Source organism: Prionailurus viverrinus, chromosome F2 (assembly GCF_022837055.1).
Source record: "Prionailurus viverrinus isolate Anna chromosome F2, UM_Priviv_1.0, whole genome shotgun sequence".
Classification (NCBI taxonomy): domain Eukaryota; kingdom Metazoa; phylum Chordata; class Mammalia; order Carnivora; family Felidae; genus Prionailurus; species Prionailurus viverrinus.
Window position 1 is genome coordinate 75660652 of NC_062578.1, and position 18880 is coordinate 75679531.

The 18880-nt window shown below is 43.0% G+C and overlaps 1 protein-coding gene across 1 annotated transcript in view; it reads right to left on the reverse strand.

The window, feature by feature from the left end:
- The window catches only part of LOC125156220 (uncharacterized), a 433033-nt gene that overhangs the window by 178870 nt on the left and 235283 nt on the right, over positions 1–18880 (reverse strand). The gene's annotated exons all lie outside the window — the stretch shown is intronic.

Sequence of the window (18880 nt, forward strand, 5' to 3'; positions counted from 1 at the left end):
GAGAAAACAAGGGCCTGGGGATCTTAACTGACATGCTCAAGGTCATGCAGGAGCACAGACGTGGAGAGCAAGAATTGAGGTAGAAATTTAAAGTTGAAGAATGCAAGAAAAATCACATTTCCTAATTCACAAGTGACAATGAGTGACGCTAAAAGACTATTTCACTTGGCATCATTCTCAAAGCTTATACACAACTTATACAACAATAAGCTTACACACAAAGCTTATGTGATAGTACACACACATATGTTACACCTGTGTACATTGATATGCACGATACAGGCAAGTAGGCATATCCACACATATCTACGTGTAAATAGAATGAGAATAGAGTTCAATTTTTTTCAGAAGGCAGATTTCTATTTTAAAAGTCATAAACAGATTCTGCTTCTACTGTGACAACCGAATTTGACATTAAGGCAGGATCTCCCTTTGCTTATTTATTTTTGTGTGTGGAGGGCTTCTGAGTGCAATCAAGTTACCCAAAAGCAGACGCTTCAGAAAGAGATTTCTCTTCAGAAAAGCAAATTGGATACAAAAGCCATGGCATACCCTGGAAGGCTTGAGGTTGTTTTTCTCCTAAATTGTCTTTAGACTGCCACGCTCCTGGTAACCATGGGAGGATGCCCGCGAAGTAATTGGTCCCATTAGGTTGAGAGAGGCACGCTGGCTGGGGCAGAAAGGGCATAAATATGTGATTTACCCCAGGCTGGAAGACAGATCATGAAGACGTCGGCTGGTCACCTCTCTCGCTGGCGTTAATTAGAAATAATACAGATTTAAGGGGGTGAGTTGTGGTAACTACATTGACTCCATCATGGGGTGAGAGCATATCCTTAGGAGAGGTGTAAGGTTGCCCTGAATATTCCCACTGCCCACTTTTTTTTTTTGCCCTTGTCATACATCTGAAACATTATAATTCTGAAATAAATCTAATAACTCAAAATAAGAACTTCAAGTCTCAGTCTCTCTTACAAGGTCTTGACCGTCACAAGACAACTCCCTTTAAAAGAGGAGATCAGGGAGGGGTGCCTGGGTGGCTCAGTAGTTAAGCGTCTGCGTCAGCTCAGGTCATATCTCATGGTTCATGAGTTCGAGCCCCGCATCAGGGTCTGGGCTGATGGCTCAGAGCCTGGAGCCTGCTTCGCATTCTGTGTCTCCCTCTCTATCTATCCCTCCCCGACTAGTGCTCTGTCTCTCGCTGTCTCTCAAAAATAAATAAATGTAAAAAAAAATTTTTTTTTAAAAAGAGGAGATGGGGAAAAACTAGGAGAAGACTGTCTTCTGAATGAAGATGCATCCTCTGAATGTTTTTCCTCATCTCAGTTGTTTGTATAGTTCACAGGAGGGCAAGCCAGGCCCAGGCCAGAGAGGAGTCAGTGGAGGTGTGGCCACGTGAGTGCCTGAGTGACATTAATGGAACAGTGGCAGTCAGGTTGGCATGCCATCTGGTAGGGTGGAGGCAGGTCAGTAGAGCAAGAGAAAAATGGTCAGCTTGGGGTGCAGGGAGTGAGTCGGAGGAGCCCTTGCCAACACTGAGAAGTCAGTGCTTTGCCAGATTTGAACTGGGTAGATTAACTAAATATCATTAACCGGGGGTTCGAATCAAGGGATGGAAGCTTAGCATTTTCTAGAGGGCACTTGAGACGGATCTTCTGCTTTGCTCTAAGAGATGACACAGGCCAACATTTACAATATGGGGATGGCACGGTCACTTGACTTTGAGAGCCTTGGGGGGTGACAGGGCTTCTTGATATAGGACAGAGAAAATTATGGTTCCAGACCTCCTACCAAAGGGCCCCAACTCATCACCTCAGTACCAAGGACGAGGTAGGTGCCCAGGCACATTTGCTGACTGACTGACTGACTGACCCAGGTGGCCACATTTGAACCCAGGCCTGTCTCCTGGCACCCATGACAATCTCCATCAGCCTGCCCAGCTCCGGAGTGCCCAGATGGGTCAGGTGCCATGTTGGATCCACATCTGCCAGCCTCTGCTCACCTCCCTGCAAAACTTCTCCCTTCCTTGGGTTTTCCATTTACTTCCTGCGTAAAGATTCCGTTTATTTCATGCCAGAGTAAGCTTCAGCCTTGAATCACAACAACGAACGTTATCTGACATCAATTGCCACTGCTTAAAGAGGTTTAGGCTTGACGGACTGTAAAGTTGTTTGCAGAGCTGGAGCTGAGTGACAAAACGGCCGTCAGGAGGCGTAAACCTGTCAACTGCAATTACCCACGAGGGATTCCACACAAGCAGAAGAATTAAACCTTGTAAATCCAAAAGGCCCAATTGGAATGACTTATTTATTGGGCATCGTTGATGAAAGCTCCCAAATGGACTTTGTTCTGCATGGGACTTTGCTGTCCTCCTATTTGTGCAGGACGGATCTGCATGTGGAAAGGGGAGTGTCTGGAAGATGCCAAGGTACTGGGAGCTCTTCATGACTAGGTCTTATGCCAGACAGCCAAAGCCATCCTCCAGTGCCACCAACTACAGACACGGCTCCAAACTCTCTCAGCAAAGGGCACCAGGAAGCTTCTGACTCAACCTGGAGAGACCCCACGACAATTCTCAGCAAAATGCCGTTGTCAAAACGTGAGGGCATTGCTGAATTACGATATGTGTTCACTGAATCCCATTTCTTCCTCTCCTATCCACGCTGGTAACCTAAATTCCCAGTTTCCCTTGCAGTTAGCTGGGGCCATATGTCTATGTTTTCACAGGTGGAGTGAGTCTTCATGAGAGGTCACACCCACCAGCTCGTGGTTCTTCCTTCCTCTCATCCCCAGCTTGGCATGTGTGCTGACAGGATGCTTGATGGACTTCTGGTGATAGAGCCACTGAAAGCAGAGAACCTGCCCCCCCAAAGGACTTCAAAGAGCAAAGCTCCCCTGCCACCCTCATTGTCCCCGCTCCCGGTGGAGAGAAACCGTAAAATAAATGGTAGCTGCAGACAAGGAAGCCTTCAAAATATTCTTTGAAAAATGAGTAGGATTTAAGTAAGGACAGAAAAGATCGAAAAGTTATCTGTGCCGGGTAAAAAAGTGCTCAGTGGGAGGAAATTTACATTTCTTAGGAATCAATGAAGTGGCCCTGAGCACAGGGTCACTGATTTCATACTTGGAAATCTAATAGGGCATCTCAAACACATATTCCAAATTAAACTCTTATGTCTAAGTACCTTTCCCCTTTCCCTAAAGAAAGACCTTCCCCTATGCTTCCAACTTAGTAACAGGCAATCCCACCCTCTCAGTTTCAGAGCCCAGGATATTTGGGGCCAACCTTGACCTCTTTCCTTTCCTCACATCCTATATATATATATATATATATATATATATATATATATATATATATATATATATATCCTACTAGCAAATGTTATTAATTCTACCTTCAGCTTTTACCCAGATCCAACCACTTCTTGTCACCACCATTACTGGAAACATTCTGACTAACGCCTTCTTCTTTCACCTTGTTGGCTTTTTTTTACGTTTAATTATTTCTTTTGAGAGGGTGGGGGAACGTGAGCAGGGGAGAGGCCAAAAGAGAGGGAGAGAGAGAATCCCAAGCAGGTTCCATGCTGTCGGTGCAGAGCCCGATGCGGGGTTTGAACCCATGAACTATGAGATCATGACCTGAGCTGAAATCAAGAGTCAGACGCTCAACTGACTGAGCCACCCAAGCGCCCCTCACCTGACTGGCTTTTAAACTCTCTAAATTCACTTCCTTGGTTCCACCTTCACTCCCCCCTCCCAACTCCACCACATTTCATGGTCCACAGAGCCAAGACGACATGAAAATGCGAAGCTGGAGCCATATAATCTTCCTTATTACCTAGTCCCTCGACTGGCACATAAGCCCCAACAACAAGACTTCGAGGCGTGTTCACTGCTGTGCTCCTGCTTTCTCTCCCTTTTCACTTAGCTTTATATTATAGACTTGTTACCACATTGTTGATCAACACGAAGTGCTTTGTTCTGATAATGTTAGGAGGCTCTCCAAGGCTGGTGGCATTTAAATGGAGTCGTGAAGAATAAGAAGCATTTCATCAAGGCAGAGAAAGCTATTCCAGCCAGAGCAAACCACACAATGTTAGAATGTAATATCCAGGGGGGCAGGGTGTCTGTGTTTTGTATTCACTTCTGTGTCCTCAGCCGCCAGTATGGTGCCTGTGAACAGTGCCAACTCAATCTGTAGAATGAATGAGATTTCAATAAGGAAAGGACTGGAAAGGCGAAACTGATTAACTCCAGGAAGAATACAAATGCTGTGTGATTTATATGTGGATATGTATTGTATTGAATTACATTAGTCAGGACCTTTGGTAGCAAGTGACAGGAACCCAGCTTTGACCAGCTTATGGAAAAGGGAAATTAATCAGATGAATACCAGGCTTATACTAGGGGACCAGGGATTGTGCTAACCAGTAGGTCAAGGTCTTCCAGCCAAAGACCATCAGGAACACATCTGTAGTTAAACAAGCCGGGTTTCTCGTTTATTGAATCAAGGCAGAATTTTCAATAAGATGACATTGGAAAGAACCTATTTTAGGATTTGGGCTTTGGGATGGTGATTTTGTGGAGGCTTCAGAGAAGTGAGGGAAGGTTCTAGATGGGATGCTGTCAGGTAGCAAGGGTAATTCTGACTGGGGACCTCAGGAACTCTTAGCCATCGGGAAGACAGGCTGGGGCAATGCTATAACTTCAACTGGTAAAGAAATGTAGTCACTAACATCAGCCAGGAAAGGGGGGTGTTGTTATTTAATGGCTTGGACAACACTCATGCTTTTTTCTGTGTTCAAACACGAGATTATGAAGTGGTTTTGTTTTAGCCTTGATCCATCACTGTCACATAGTGGCCTTCTTTTGACGCTGATGTTCTGTGAAATTGTTTGTGTTCAATTTCCACACAAACATTTCCACACAAAATTTCGTCCTTGGTGTTGATTTGAGAACACCAAGGACGAGCTCTGAGTGCTAGGTCAGCTGCACGATGTGCTTCCCTTTCTCTCAAGGACAACGAGAGGATGGCAGCAATGTAAGTGGGCTCCAAGGAGAGCAGAAACCAAGCACCTGAACACATCGGCTTCTCTCTCTCTGACCTTGTCTCCTTTCTACCTCTTCCACAGCTCGGCTGCCTTTGCATGGTAGGCAATTCCCTTTATTGGGGGAATATGGCAACTGGAACTTACAAGTTTTGCAGTTTAAGGACTCTCGTGAATGAACAACAGCCTGCTGATTTTCTTAGTTTAGGCTGAGAGAAACTCTTATTTAAAAATTCTTGTTGGACAAGGTTGGGTCAGGTGCCTGTCACAAAATGATCAGCTATTATCATGCAGGTGGCTGGCAGTGGGAGCGGATGTTCCGTAGGAAAACAGTGGTTTTCAATTCTTACTCAAGCCAAACCAAATAAAATGATGGTGCCAGAGGGCAAAATCTGAAGTGGTCCGTTTTCCCAAAAGTCTTCCATAAAGCCCGTTATGGGAAAGTAACGGTTTATCCAAGATGACATTTTCTCCACACTTGCCCACCGTGGGCAAACTCTGCCACTTTTACTCTCTGCTCAGATTATCGCCAAAAAAGAGTTGTTGCTTCATGTCTGGTCCCTGTTAACACACATCGGATCCCTTGGCCTAGAAACTTCGCTTTTGCTCTTTCTTCGAAATTGCTTTATTTTCTTATTTGCAAGGGGCCATTCGCTGCACTGGACACTAACTTTCCCCCTGCAGCCATCTCCAGCTCTTCAATGACATCACAGGCCATTTCATTTCATAATAAGGTTCTTTTATTATTCCCCCAAGCATGCAAATCAAATGGCATCTGGGGCCCAAGTCTTCGCTCAGCAAAGCACGCAAGCAGAAGGTGCCAAGTCGAGGATGGCTTTGCTCCTGACAGCTGCATCTGTTAATGGAACTGCGCCCTGCCTTTCCCCTCCATTGTATATGCTTCTTTGCCTTTCTACCGAAGCAAGCGTGTCTCATTGTTGATTTGAGAAGAAAAACGGTGTCCCGAGGGGAAGGGGAAACAGCCAAGAACTTACTGGGCACTTCCCACAGAGGACTGTGCAGGTATTATTTCATTTACACCTTCCAATGGCCTAAGGCTGGAGGTCAAGTTTAACTCCAACTTACAGATGCAGGAACCAAGGATGAGTGAGTCGAAGCTTCTCGCTCAGGGGCACACGGCTAGTAAATGACAACACTGCAGTTTCCCAGGGCACCATCTGGAGTAAAAGGACACACAGGCCAGGATGGAGAAGCCTCCAATTGGTGGGGCAGGAGCTGGTGTCCAAATACTAGGAAGACACAGTTGGTGAGGTGTAGGTGTTTGGAGAGAAGGAATTAAATCCAGCTTCTGGAGGCAAGAGACAAGTAAACAGTAGGCTGGGAGGAGAGCCTGTCTCTCGCTTTCCTTCTTCCTTTCTTTCTTCTCCCCTTCTCTCCTTTCCTTCCTTCTTCCCTCCTTTCTTTTCTTCCTTTCTACCAACCTACAAATCAATGCCCCTAGCCAGGTATTATGCTAGGAAACCAGAATACTGAAATAAACTAGGCAAGCCCCTACCTTTAAGGACTACTGCAGAGCAGAAGTTATGGCCTGGGATCAGTCTCACAGTGAACTGATGTGGGGCCCAGGAACCCAGAGAGGTTCTTCGTTAGACAAAGCAATATTTGGGAGGAGAAAGGACAGGAGTTTGCAATGTGGAGTTTACACAAAAGCGCCAGGGTGAACCCCACGACCACCCAACTGAAGAAAAGGAGACGGACTCCCTGCCCTCCTGTGAATGAAGAAGAGTGATTTTCATCCTAACAAGGCAGGACTGGACAGATGAGGCTGGGCCTGCAGAGACCCTCAGCTGGATGGATGAGGCAGGCGGACGCTGACGGTAACAGAGCGGTGGCCTCAGCTGTGGGAATGCCATTCCATTCAATTCTTTTCAGCACTGTGTTCTCACCTGCTCCTATTTTTACCTTGGTTTAGAGCCCCCCTCCGTCTATTTAAGTAGTCGCTTATCAAGCATCCACTATGTATCCATCATTCCATGAGTGCTGGAGATGGAAGGGTGAATGTGAAGGAGACAGTCTTGTACTCACACGATGGAAGAGTCAAAAACTGATCAGGTATCCATGTAAATGAAACGAATAATCCCTACTTGCAGTGGGAACCGGTAAGGAAGTAAACACAGTGCCGCACTCAGGGGTCACAGGGGCAACCTTCACTTTGCAGGGACTGGAGCCACGTCTCATCCTTATTCATTTACGTTGGTTTTACTTACATTAGACTGTCTCCCAGGGTGGAGGTTCACCCATCCTCTCTTTCCAGAAGAAGCAAGCTTGTATTCAGGATCCAGAGCAAATAAACTCAAAGTATTGCCCCTTGCAACTATCCAAAAGGCATTCTCTTCTGGTCCTGTGAGGCCCCATTGCATGTTTATGAGTTTCCCCAATAATTATCCCACAAGTGGACAGGCGATCTCTGCTTATAGCTCTCCACACATAAGAACTACCACACCTCCCAGGGAAGCTGGTAAGTCCCTAGACAATTCTTGGAGAAAGACCATTCTTTTATTATTATTATTATTATTATTATTATTATTTGAATTTTAGTTAACAAACAGTGAAATATTGGCTTCAGGAGTAGAATTCAGTGATACCATTACTTACATGAAATACCCAGTGCTCATCACAACAAGGACCCTCCTTAATACCCATCCCCCATCCAGCCCATCTATTCTTAAATTGCTCTGAATGAACTTGAGCACTGAATGAACTTGAGTTCAACCAGGCAGGGTCCCAAAGCACTTGTTATCTAACAAGTGCTTTGGGGCACCTACTATGTGCTAGTCCCTACATATGACCAGCCTCTCATATGTTGAAAGACGGTTCTCATAAACCCCTCGTTGTTCTCCTGCTTAAATCAAAAAGGGAAAGTTTCTTTTACCCCAGAATGTGGGTTTACTATTAGTTGGCAACGTAACCTGAGCATAGAATCTACTATCATCATAAGCACCAATTATTTTCACATGTAAAACGAAAGCCCTGAAACCCCCCCCCCCTCCCAGCTGCAGACAGTTTTACCTTCATTCAGCCAGACACAAGGTGGAATAATGCAAAGAGTGTTGGCTTTGGAATCCGAGAGAACTGGATTCCAATGACTGTTTCTGCATCTACAAGCCATGCCGCCCTTGGCAATTTTCTGAACACTACCAATCTTATATCCCTTACCCATAAAATAGAAACAGAGGAATCTAAAAATCAGTGCTGCAATGAGAATTAGGCATTACTTAAATACAGCACATGACCCGGGACCTGTTTAGTATCAACTCTAAGCATGGCCCCAATTTGCTTTAAAGAATCTGTTTGAATTCACAGGACAGTGCAGCCATGAGAGATTTCAGAGATCATTTAGTCCAGCACTCTTAAGTCAGCAGATGATGAAAATAAGGCTAAAATGTCTTGCTTAAGAATACACAGAAAAAATAGTAAGAGAACTCCAGGCCTGTGCTCACTTCCAATGCCCTGTGTGCTCCAAAGCCCTGGAATTTGGCATGGAAAATGTGGTACGCTAGGACACATTAAGGGAAATTCCAAAGAGTGTTCACCCCTGTCTTGTTACCCTAGGGCAGACCTAAATTGATCTTTTCAATATATTGTTGTTCCATCCAAGTTTTAATTTTTTTAAAAGTGTGTCCTACAGTTAAAAAAAATAACAAAACTGCACATTTCTTTCTTTAGAACACATGTTCCAATGCCTTGAAGAAAGGATATAGATACTTGGCTAATATTGCCTCCCTCTTGTGTTTTATCTCCAGAGAGCTAAATTTTTTAATGTGCATATATTAACACAGGTTGTCACGTTTTAATTAGTCTGCTTTTGACTGTGAGAAACTTTACTTACCAAGATCAACTGATTCCCCACTGCCTGGTCCCCCATTAAAAACCCATTTTAAAGGTTTAGCTCAATTATCTGAGTTGAATGGTTGATACTGAACTATTTCAAATAATAGAGGCGGGCAGATAATTGGAAGCATTTTTCACGGGCAAGATAAGGAATGGAACACAGAGGCTCTCTGAGTAGAGGGAGCAGGGTTTTTGTGAGAATTTTCATTAGAAAAGATTTTCTCACTGAGTACAAAGAACCTACTGCCGACCAGAGTCATGGAGCTTGCTCCCTTCTCTCTCAGAAAGTATAGATTTGGGTAGAAAAATGGATCTGAATAGAAAAACATAGTGATTGGAATACAATTTAAGTGCATATGCCTCCTTTGCTCTTAGCTTATTTTCAGCACCTTTCGCTGCAGAGAACAGGACGATGCTCTAAAATGGTGGGTGGGTTTACATTCAGGTCCCTTCAGAGTTCTCCCCTCTCAGTGGCTATCCAGCCGACCGGCTCACTTTGTCCAGCCAAGAGAAGGGCTCACAATCTCATGGATGAGCAACACTGCCCCAGAGCACCGTCTTTTCTCACCTTCCTTCCCCTTTGCCCAAAATGTCCTTCCCCTGCTTACCCATCGGATAACCTTGCACCAGGGTTGCCCCCCTCAGGCAGTCTCTCCTGGGTGCTGCAGCCAATGGAAAGCCCTCACCTGATTCACTCCCTATGCCCTGGCTGTTCCTCCATTATAACACTTACCACTCCCTGTTATCATAATTCAAATGTAATTATAATAGTAATAGCAACATTGAATGTCTCTTTATTCTCCCATCAATTTATTGTGAACAATAGTATTATCTCTATTTTGTGGTGGAAGGAACTAAAGCCCAGGGGAGTAAAGGACATTGCTCAAGGTCACACAGCTAGTGAGTGGTGACCTCTGCTGAGAACCTAGGTTTGGTACCAAACTGTGAACATCCCAGGCTTTCTCTTTGGGAAACATGAGGCCCCAGAAACCAGAAGGTTCTGTTTCCATCACAAATAATATTAGTCTACCTAAGGCTAGGATAATTACGCATGGTTCCTGACATATGATGATGGTTCAACTCAAGATTTTTCAATGTTATGATGGTATGAGAGCATTCACATTCAGTAGAAACCATACTTTGAATTTTGCTTGTGGTCATAAAGCTATCATGTGATAAAGCCACTGTCTCCAACACCAAAATCCATAGTATTTGCACAACATGACCATACCCATGACTATGTGATTCCAATGCAGATCCCATGCATTTTGCTTGTCTTCATCAATAGGTTTTATAGGTACAAAAAGGCAGGGATGATATCTTCATGGTCATGGTATCTTTATGCCTAGCCCAGTGCCTGACATAGAGTAAATGCTCTGCTAGGTTACTATTTTCATCTTTGAGATTATTGTCTATATTTCAAAGGCATGAAAATCATGGCCCAAGAGAAGGAGTCACATCATCAAGATTAAATGATAGGAATCTGTGCATTTGTATTCTTTCCCAGTTCATTGAAATAATGATCCATGGTTCTCTACCTTCCAACCAAACCTCTAACCAGGAATAGATCCAAATATTATTGGAACAAACTGTAGCAGGTTTATTAATGTATGCGATAACAACTTGTTGCATGATTGGATCTTACATGAGAGTGGGGGGCACAGGCATTAATGAAACAACCATCCAACCAGATGTGACACTACAATAATGGAAGGAGCAATGAGAGAAATACTAGATGACAAGACAGCATAAAAATGGGAGTTGGACTTAGAAGGCTAGCTCGGAGAAGGCTTTCCTGAGAACATGAAGAGCAGGCAAAGATCTAGAGGATGAGTAGGAGTAAATGAAATAAAGAAAAGAAAGAAGAGAAACTGCCTTGAAAAAGGCCAAGTTTGATTCATTCAATAAATATATACTGAGGGTATGCTGTTTACCAGACACTGTAATTAGATGCTTGGAATGTAATGATGAACACTATATATATGGCCCCCGTCTTTAGGGCATTTATGGTGTCAAAGGAGACAGAAAGATATTTAAATAAGCAATTCTTTGTTGTTGTTGTTGTTGTTCATGTTAAATATAATTTATTGTCAAATTGGTTTCCATACAACACCCAGTGCTCATCCCAACAGGTGTCCTCCTCAATGCCCATCACCCAAATAAGCACTTCTAAAGGAGTCTGATAATGCTGTAAAAAGAGAGGTCTAAAAAAAGAGGTGGTATAGCATGCTATTGGAGCACAAAGCAGGGTAGTGTTTTGCATGGGTGGGCCGAAGGGGCAACCATATCAACAGAAGCTTCCCATGGAAGTGAAAATGTATAAGCCAAGATCTAAAATCTGAATAGTCCCTAGATGTGTTTTGCCAGCCTGCTTTTTTGGGAGGCCTCAGTGCAAAGTTCTGCATAATTAAGACTCTGGGAGCTACAAGCTCTTTTCATATTCTAGGGCATCCCTTTAATATTACTTTTGGTGTTGTGTCTGGGTTCCCACCGGAGCAAATCTTACCCAGGAGTTAGACAGGAAGCTCCTCAATTTGATATGCCCATCAGATCCAATCATTCTACATGTCATTTAGATTCTTGGCTTCAGCTCCAAGGAGCCTCCTTGGAGAAGCAGGACTTTCTGGTCTTCTACAAATTTAGGTGCCCTTTTAATCCTTCAATAACCATCTACTGGGCACACTTCAGAAGACCAACCATCTGTCATATGTAGATGAGTGGGAAGAAGTATAAAATATTCTGTATTCTGAGAATGTGAAGGGGAACACTAGAGTGAAATGGACTATGAACTCAAAATTAGAAGTGGATTCAGATCCTGTTGTTGTCATCAACTCTGAAGAGATCAGACTAACTAAAGGGGAAAGATGGGGGGCAAAGTGAGAAGGCGGGTCGCTGAAGAACCTCATCTATTTGCCTAATATTAGAGACCATGGGTCAATGTGTTTTACCCACTCAGTGATTTTTTAAAAATGTGTGTAACATATAAATATCCAAGGATCCTCCATAAGAACTAAAATTTGTTTGTTCTCATGGAAACTCAGAAAATATAGAAATACAAGATCCAAATTTTCATTTGGCAAGCATAAGTTACTGATGAAAGAAAAAACAAGTTGCAGCTGCCTGATTTTAAAAGGTCTATCACTTTGCCATGCCCCATCAAAAAGAGAAGTAAAAAAAAAAAAGAGAGAGAGAGAGAGAGAGAGAGAGAGAGAGAGGTACAGCATGCTATTGGAGCACAATACCACCATTACACTTCCCCGGTGTATTTAATTTTTTTTTTTTAACGTTTATTTATTTTTGAGACAGAGAGAGACAGAGTATGAATGGGGGAGGGTCAGAGAGAGAGGGAGACACAGAATCCGAAACAGGCTCCAGGCTCTGAGCTGTCAGCACAGAGCCCGACGCGGGGCTTGAACTCACGGACCGCACGGACCGCGAGATCATGACCTGAGCCGAAGTCGGCCGCTTAACCGACTGAGCCACCCAGGCGCCCCTTCCCCGGTGTATTTAATTTATTGGTTTGACTTCTTTTGGGATTTTCTAGTTGTCTGTGGATGCTTAGAAACTACCCCCAAAATTAGTGTCTCAATATAACAACAATTTTATTTGACATCGTGATTTTTTTTTTAATCAAAACTTCAGGCATGGTTCAGCTGGATAGATCTCATGTTCCACGTCATTGATTGGTGCAGTACTATAGGCAGAACAATGGCTCCCCAAAGATACCGTGTCTCATTCCTGGAACCTATGAGTAGGTTATATAACATAGCAAAGGGGAATTTCGCTTGCAGGTGTAATTAAGTTTCCTAATCGCTGATGGTAAATAGGGAGATTATCCTGTATTAGCCAGATGAGCCCAATGTAATCACAAAAGAATTTACACATGGAAAGGGAGACAGAGGACAAGGTAGGAGTGATGCAGCGTGAGAGGATTCAACCCTCTGTTGTTGGCTTTGAAGATGCAGCAAAGGAGCCACAAGCTAAGGAATGTGGGCAGGCTTTAGAAGCTAGAAAAATTAAGAAAATTGGCTCTCTCCAGAGCTTCTAAAAAAAGAACACAGGGGTTCCTGGGTGGCTCAGTCGGTTAAGCATCCAACTTTGGCTCAGGTAATGATCTCACAGCACATGAGTTCAGGCCCCGCATAGTGCTCTGTGCTGACAGCTCAGAGTCTGGAGCCTGCTTCTGATTCTGCGTCTCCATCTCTCTTTGCCCCTCCCTTGCTCACGATCTCTCCTCTCTCTCTCTCTCTTCCTCTCTCTCTCTCTCTCTCTCTCTCTCTCTCTCTCTCTCTCTCTCTTCTCTCTCTCAAAAAGAAATAAACATTTAAAAAATTAAAAAAAATTAGTTAAAAAGGAACACAGACAGTCCTGCTTACACTTTGATGTTAGCCCAATGAGGTCCATGTCAGACTTCTCATCTATATGACTGTAAAAAATAAATTTGTTGCTTTAAGCCACCAAGTCTGTAGCAGTTTGTTACAACATCAACAAGAAATTAATACAACTGGGATCTCTTGGTGATATTAACTTGGTAGCTGGGCTAATCTGGAGGGTCCAAAATACCTTCACTTATATGGCAGGAAACTTGGCCAGAAGACTGGGCTCAACCAGGACCCTCACCTTTCTCATATACTCTGACAGCCCCCCCTTTGCTTATTCTCTTCAGTCAGGCTTCTCCCATGGCAGCTTGGGTGTTCAAGAGATCCAAGGTGACACTGCCAGTCTTCATAAGTCTAAGACAAGACCTAACATAGTGTCACTCCTGCTGTGCTCAGTTGGTCAAAGCCATAATAAACTAAAGAAGAGGAAACAGACCCCACCTCTTGATGAGGGCAGTTCCAAAGAATGTGTGACCATATTCGATCTTCGAGAGCCAACCATCTAGCCTCAAATTATATGTATTTCTTCCACGTGCAAAATGCCTTCATCCTCCCTGAAAACCCTTCAGCTCTCATCATATTGCACCATTATTTGAAGTCCAGGATCTCACATCTAAATGCAGACAGCTGTGCGTGAATCTGTGGTTCCTTAAGTACTTTCTCATTTGAACACACATGAAAAAAAAGACCATTCATTAACCTCCCTCGTACACAAACCCGAAAACACCCTAGAATAGTAGTGTAGACGTAGGGTGACTGTCATAGACACTCCAAAAAGGGAAACACTGGAGGTTTGTAACAATCATCAGTTCATAGACATTCTCACTTCTAGTTAATCTTATGGAATTAGTTCTTCAATTAGCCCCATTTCTGCCCCTGGGAATAATTCCCCACAGATACTGATTCTGCCCCCTGAATCTTCTTTTCTTTCCTTTTGGAAATAGCCTGCCTCTTAGACTGAGTATCTTTCTCAGACTTCTTTCTCTAAATAAAATTTTGAGGGCCCAAAGTCCTCTTTTCACTGTATACTGTCTCTTCCCCTTTCAGCCCAAAATGGTACAATCCTTTTGAAAAAATGGTGGGTTTCTTGTGTAGCAAATTATAATTCTCTCCATTAGAAAGAAGCGAGATCTAGATTTTATTCTGAGACAGGCCATCCTCTACCTTCAACAGCCTGTGAGGTTACCGAGAGAGCACAGCATTAAGATTCTCTGAACTCCTGTTTCTAGAAAAAAATAACAGTACAAGGCATGCCATCATATCTTTTCGAGATTAACAAAGGTTCTTAAATCCTAGATACGCTTTTATCTTATGACATGTCCTACTGCCCTGGCCTACTGCCCATCTGCTCCCTGGGGCCATTTCTTACTTTGAAAACCGCCTGCTGGCTATAAGGTTTCTTTCTGGGGCCTTGGAAATTTTGCTTGAGAATAAACAATTCCTGCTTTAGCGTCTCTTTTCTTGTGCTTTACAATAAGCAAGTAGAAGTGAGATGGCACTTTGAACATCATGTATGGAAATCTCCTTAGCTTAAGCCTCCTGTTCCTTACGTATATCTTCTATTTTCCACGTTACCTACCAACAGCCTTCTTGAGGCCCTTCCATAACCACCCAAACAGCCATTCTCACAATTAATGCCATATGTATTAGGTTGGCACGAAAGCAGTACTCCACCTCCAGTACCACATTCTGTTCTAGTTAACTAGTGCTACACAGCAAAATACCCCAAAGCTAATTCGTTTAAAACAATTATCATTTTATTATTACCTCATGATTTTTGCAGGTCAAAAATATGACCAAGACTCAGCAGGGTGATTCTTTTGCTTCATGTGATGCTGACTGGGGTTACTCAGTGGTACCCAGTTGTTGAGTGGGCAATCTGGAGGGTACAAGACAGTGTCACTCATGCCTAGAAGCTTGGGGGGATGGCTGGAAGGCTGGGTTCAGCTGGCCCCTTTCCTTCATGGCATACTCTCAGGATTTCCCTAAGTGGTCTCTTCAGTAGGAAGAGAGTTTTTGCATGTTGTCTCATAGCTCTAAGAGAGGCTAAAGTTAACAGTCTTCTTAAAACAAGGCCCAGAACTGGGAAAGCACCACTTCACCATATTCCATTGACCTTCTCTATAATCCAAGATTTAATGGGATGAGTATCAAGAAATTTTCAGATATCTGTAATCTGCCAAAATGTATGAATTTATCTCCTCTACACAACCGGGCGTCATTGGAGAGTATAAGCAGGGAGTGATTGTGCCAGATAACTGCATCGGAAATATGCATCCTGGATAGGCGGGGCAGAAGACTGAAATCAGGAGAGACCAATCCGAAGACCAACACATTCAGTACTAAGGACAAGAGAAGGCAGCAGCTCTAATTCAAAGTAGGAATGGGTTTTGAAGGGAAGAGACAGATTCGGTTAATATTTGGGAAATAGAGTCAACAGACTGTGGTACGTTGGGGATCATGAGGAATCAAGAACAACTCCCGGGGAACAGACCGTTGGGACCACTGGCTAAGATGGGGCCCAAGGCAAGGACGGAGCCCCTCTGGACTAGGGATAAACGTGGCTCAGCCTTCATAGCAAAGCCAGAGATCTGGGTTTACTTTGCGGCCTCTTTTGAAACACAGCAAGCAGCAGCAGCTTCTAGCCCAAACTGGGGACAGGGGTAGGGAGAGAAGATAATTTGGTCAGCATTAATGAAATGTCAGCACTTGGGAGCCATTTCAGTTCTATTTGAAATGAAATTCCCTTTTCTTTTCTGTCTGTTTAGTAGGGGAATAGAGAGTGGCAGAAAAATGGTATTTGTTCTAATTCTACCGCATGGCTCCCATTCACCATGGAGGGGATTATATGCTTTTCAAGTTCACAGAGGGGTAGTTAGGGCTCATTTGTTAATGCTCATAAAGCTTGTTGTGAATGAAAATCAGTGCATTATGCAGTGATTTTTATTCCGATATGACAGGAACTTCATTTTCAGTGCCAAGCTCCAAGGGAATTAGCTGAGCCCCCCTCATTAACTTAATGGGCAGTGCATGGTCAGTTCTACTCACTGACATTCCTCCAACAAATTCCCCTGAAAAGATGGAAATTTCAAAGTATAATGTAGCATGGGGAAGATGATTGAAAGGGTGTTATCGCCTCACTTCTCTGCCTTTGCCCATTTAACCCCCTACTCGGGACAGTGTTTGTGAACCAAATGCAGAAGATAAAAGATAATCCCAGTGGTGTCTTAGATAAAAGTTGGAATGGAGGAGATGGTGGTTAGGATTTAGGAGGCCCGTTTAAAGCCAGTGGCCATGCTACTGATGAAAATGTATACTTTTATACACTGTTCTTGCTTAAATGTAAAAAAAAAAAAAACTGAGTCTCAGATACCAGTTTCATAAAATCCGAACCGAGAAAATCCTGTTTCCTATCTTGGGAAACTTTGAGGAGGTTACCTACCCTCTATGAACTCCTTATTTGTAAAATAAGGGTATTCTCAAATGTAAAAGGTTATTGTGGGAATTGATGAGTTAGAACAGCGTCTGGCAAATGATGAGTTCCTAACATGTTGCTAACATGTTTGTTACTAACAGCGTCAACAGTAACAGCAGTATAAGAATGATGGCCATGGTGGTTGACCCGTTCGTCAATCCCGACACAATTACATAAGTATGAACATCTGAGGAAACAAGTTGGGATCGAGAAGAGCGAGATCAGGTAAGATGCAACTACCTTAGAGTCCTGAGGGCTCATTCCCTGCCTGTGGGATGAAAACAAGGGTGACAGTGATGATGGTGATGGTAATGGGATGGTGGGGATGGTGGTGATGACCTCAATCGTAATCATGATGACAACAGTCACATCCTGATTATATAGCATCAAAGCCTAAAAAGGTGACCTTTTTAAAATCAGAGAGACCTGAATCCAAAGTCGTCTGCACTGCTTTCTAGCTATGAGGTTTGGATAAGGAAATTCATTTCTCTGAGCCCCAGTTTCCTCATAAGTAAGACAGAGATGATAATCAGAACTACTTCACAGGGCTGTTTGTAAAGGTTAAATTATACAACTGGATGCACATTGCTTACTGCTCTACCTGGCACACATGGCTTGGTAATTGGTAGCTATTCATATTATTATTGTTGCTGTAGAAATTTATTGGTGTAGAAATAACGTCAAAATGATTACACTCCTCACAAGATCGAAAAACACTGTTTGAGATCAAGACTAGAAAGAGCACTAAATGAATATACATCATTCAGCGAAAATGTACTGCATGTAAAATATATCATAGAAATGATAAAAATGGTTCAACCATAGTGAACACAGAAATGCACAGTTTGGAAATATAGCGTAGGAATGGGATAAAAAAAACACACAAAACCTTCACTCCATCTCGTATAGGATTACGGCACAGAAATGCAGGAGAGATGTGGTGTAAAAATTACTTCAATCCTGCTTCCTATACCGTGCAGCATTTCTACCTCTATTCCACTTACTACAGAACCAAAAGAAGCTTCCCTGATTCTGCATTAAATATTAAAAATAACCACACATTGTAATATCTGGGGGGGTTCTTTTGCTTTTGAAGACACTGCTGATTGGGAAGAAACATGAAGAAATTCAATGTTTCACAGAGTGCAATCAAAACATAAAAAGTGGATTGCTTTTAATTACCCAAATTATGATGCACGGTCTAGCGGCAGAAAAAAAAAAAAAAAGTCAGTATCTCAAGGGAAGTCTCAGCATTTCAAATGAGGTTCCTGCCTGTGTAGGCACAGATGTAAACGGCTGCCCTCTGCATTGCTGTGAGGGCCACATGTTTAACAGAAACTTACCTATTCTGCAAGCTCTGTGTCTTCCTTGAAGCCACACCTATCTGAAGTCCATGCCCCTTCATTATTGTTCTAGTTCCCCTACACTTTGCTTATATCTTCATTATGGAAAGTTTATAGAGGGGGTATTTTGAGATATTAATCCAGTTAGTTTCTTCTATATGCAGCCAGCACACTTTTTCCTCCTACTTAGGCAGAAGAATAACCTTCTAAACTCACCACATTACTGGGAGAGAATTACTTAGCCTAGAGAATACAGAATAAAATTCTTGGCTTTTAATTCCAAATAAAGAGGTTCTTGAAATATACAACAAAGGAATAAGCTTGAAAAGCATGCTCACAGGATGATCACAGGAAGCTTAATGAAGGAGAGTGATCTTAAAGGCCATGGCCTTATATGTATATTCAAGGATATTTTTTTTCCTCATGTTTAAGCTGGAAATACAACTATGTATTTCCTTGAATACACTAAGAGTGTTACTCTTTTGGCTTTTTTGCATTCAATGTTACCTTTGACAAGTATGGCATTAATCTATTTCCTTGTCCTCTGCATGTGATCTGCTTTTTCTCTTTGAAAGCTTTTGGAATTTTCTGTGTGATCTTCTAAAATTTCACTTTTTTTGTGGCAAAGTGTGTGTGTCTGTGTGTGTGTGTGTGTGTGTGTGTGTGTGTGTGTGTGTTTTAGCCTATATCATTACTGCCTGCCCTTTAAAATTAAGAAATTCTCGGGGCGCCTGGGTGGCGCAGTCGGTTAAGCGTCCGACTTCAGCCAGGTTACGATCTCCC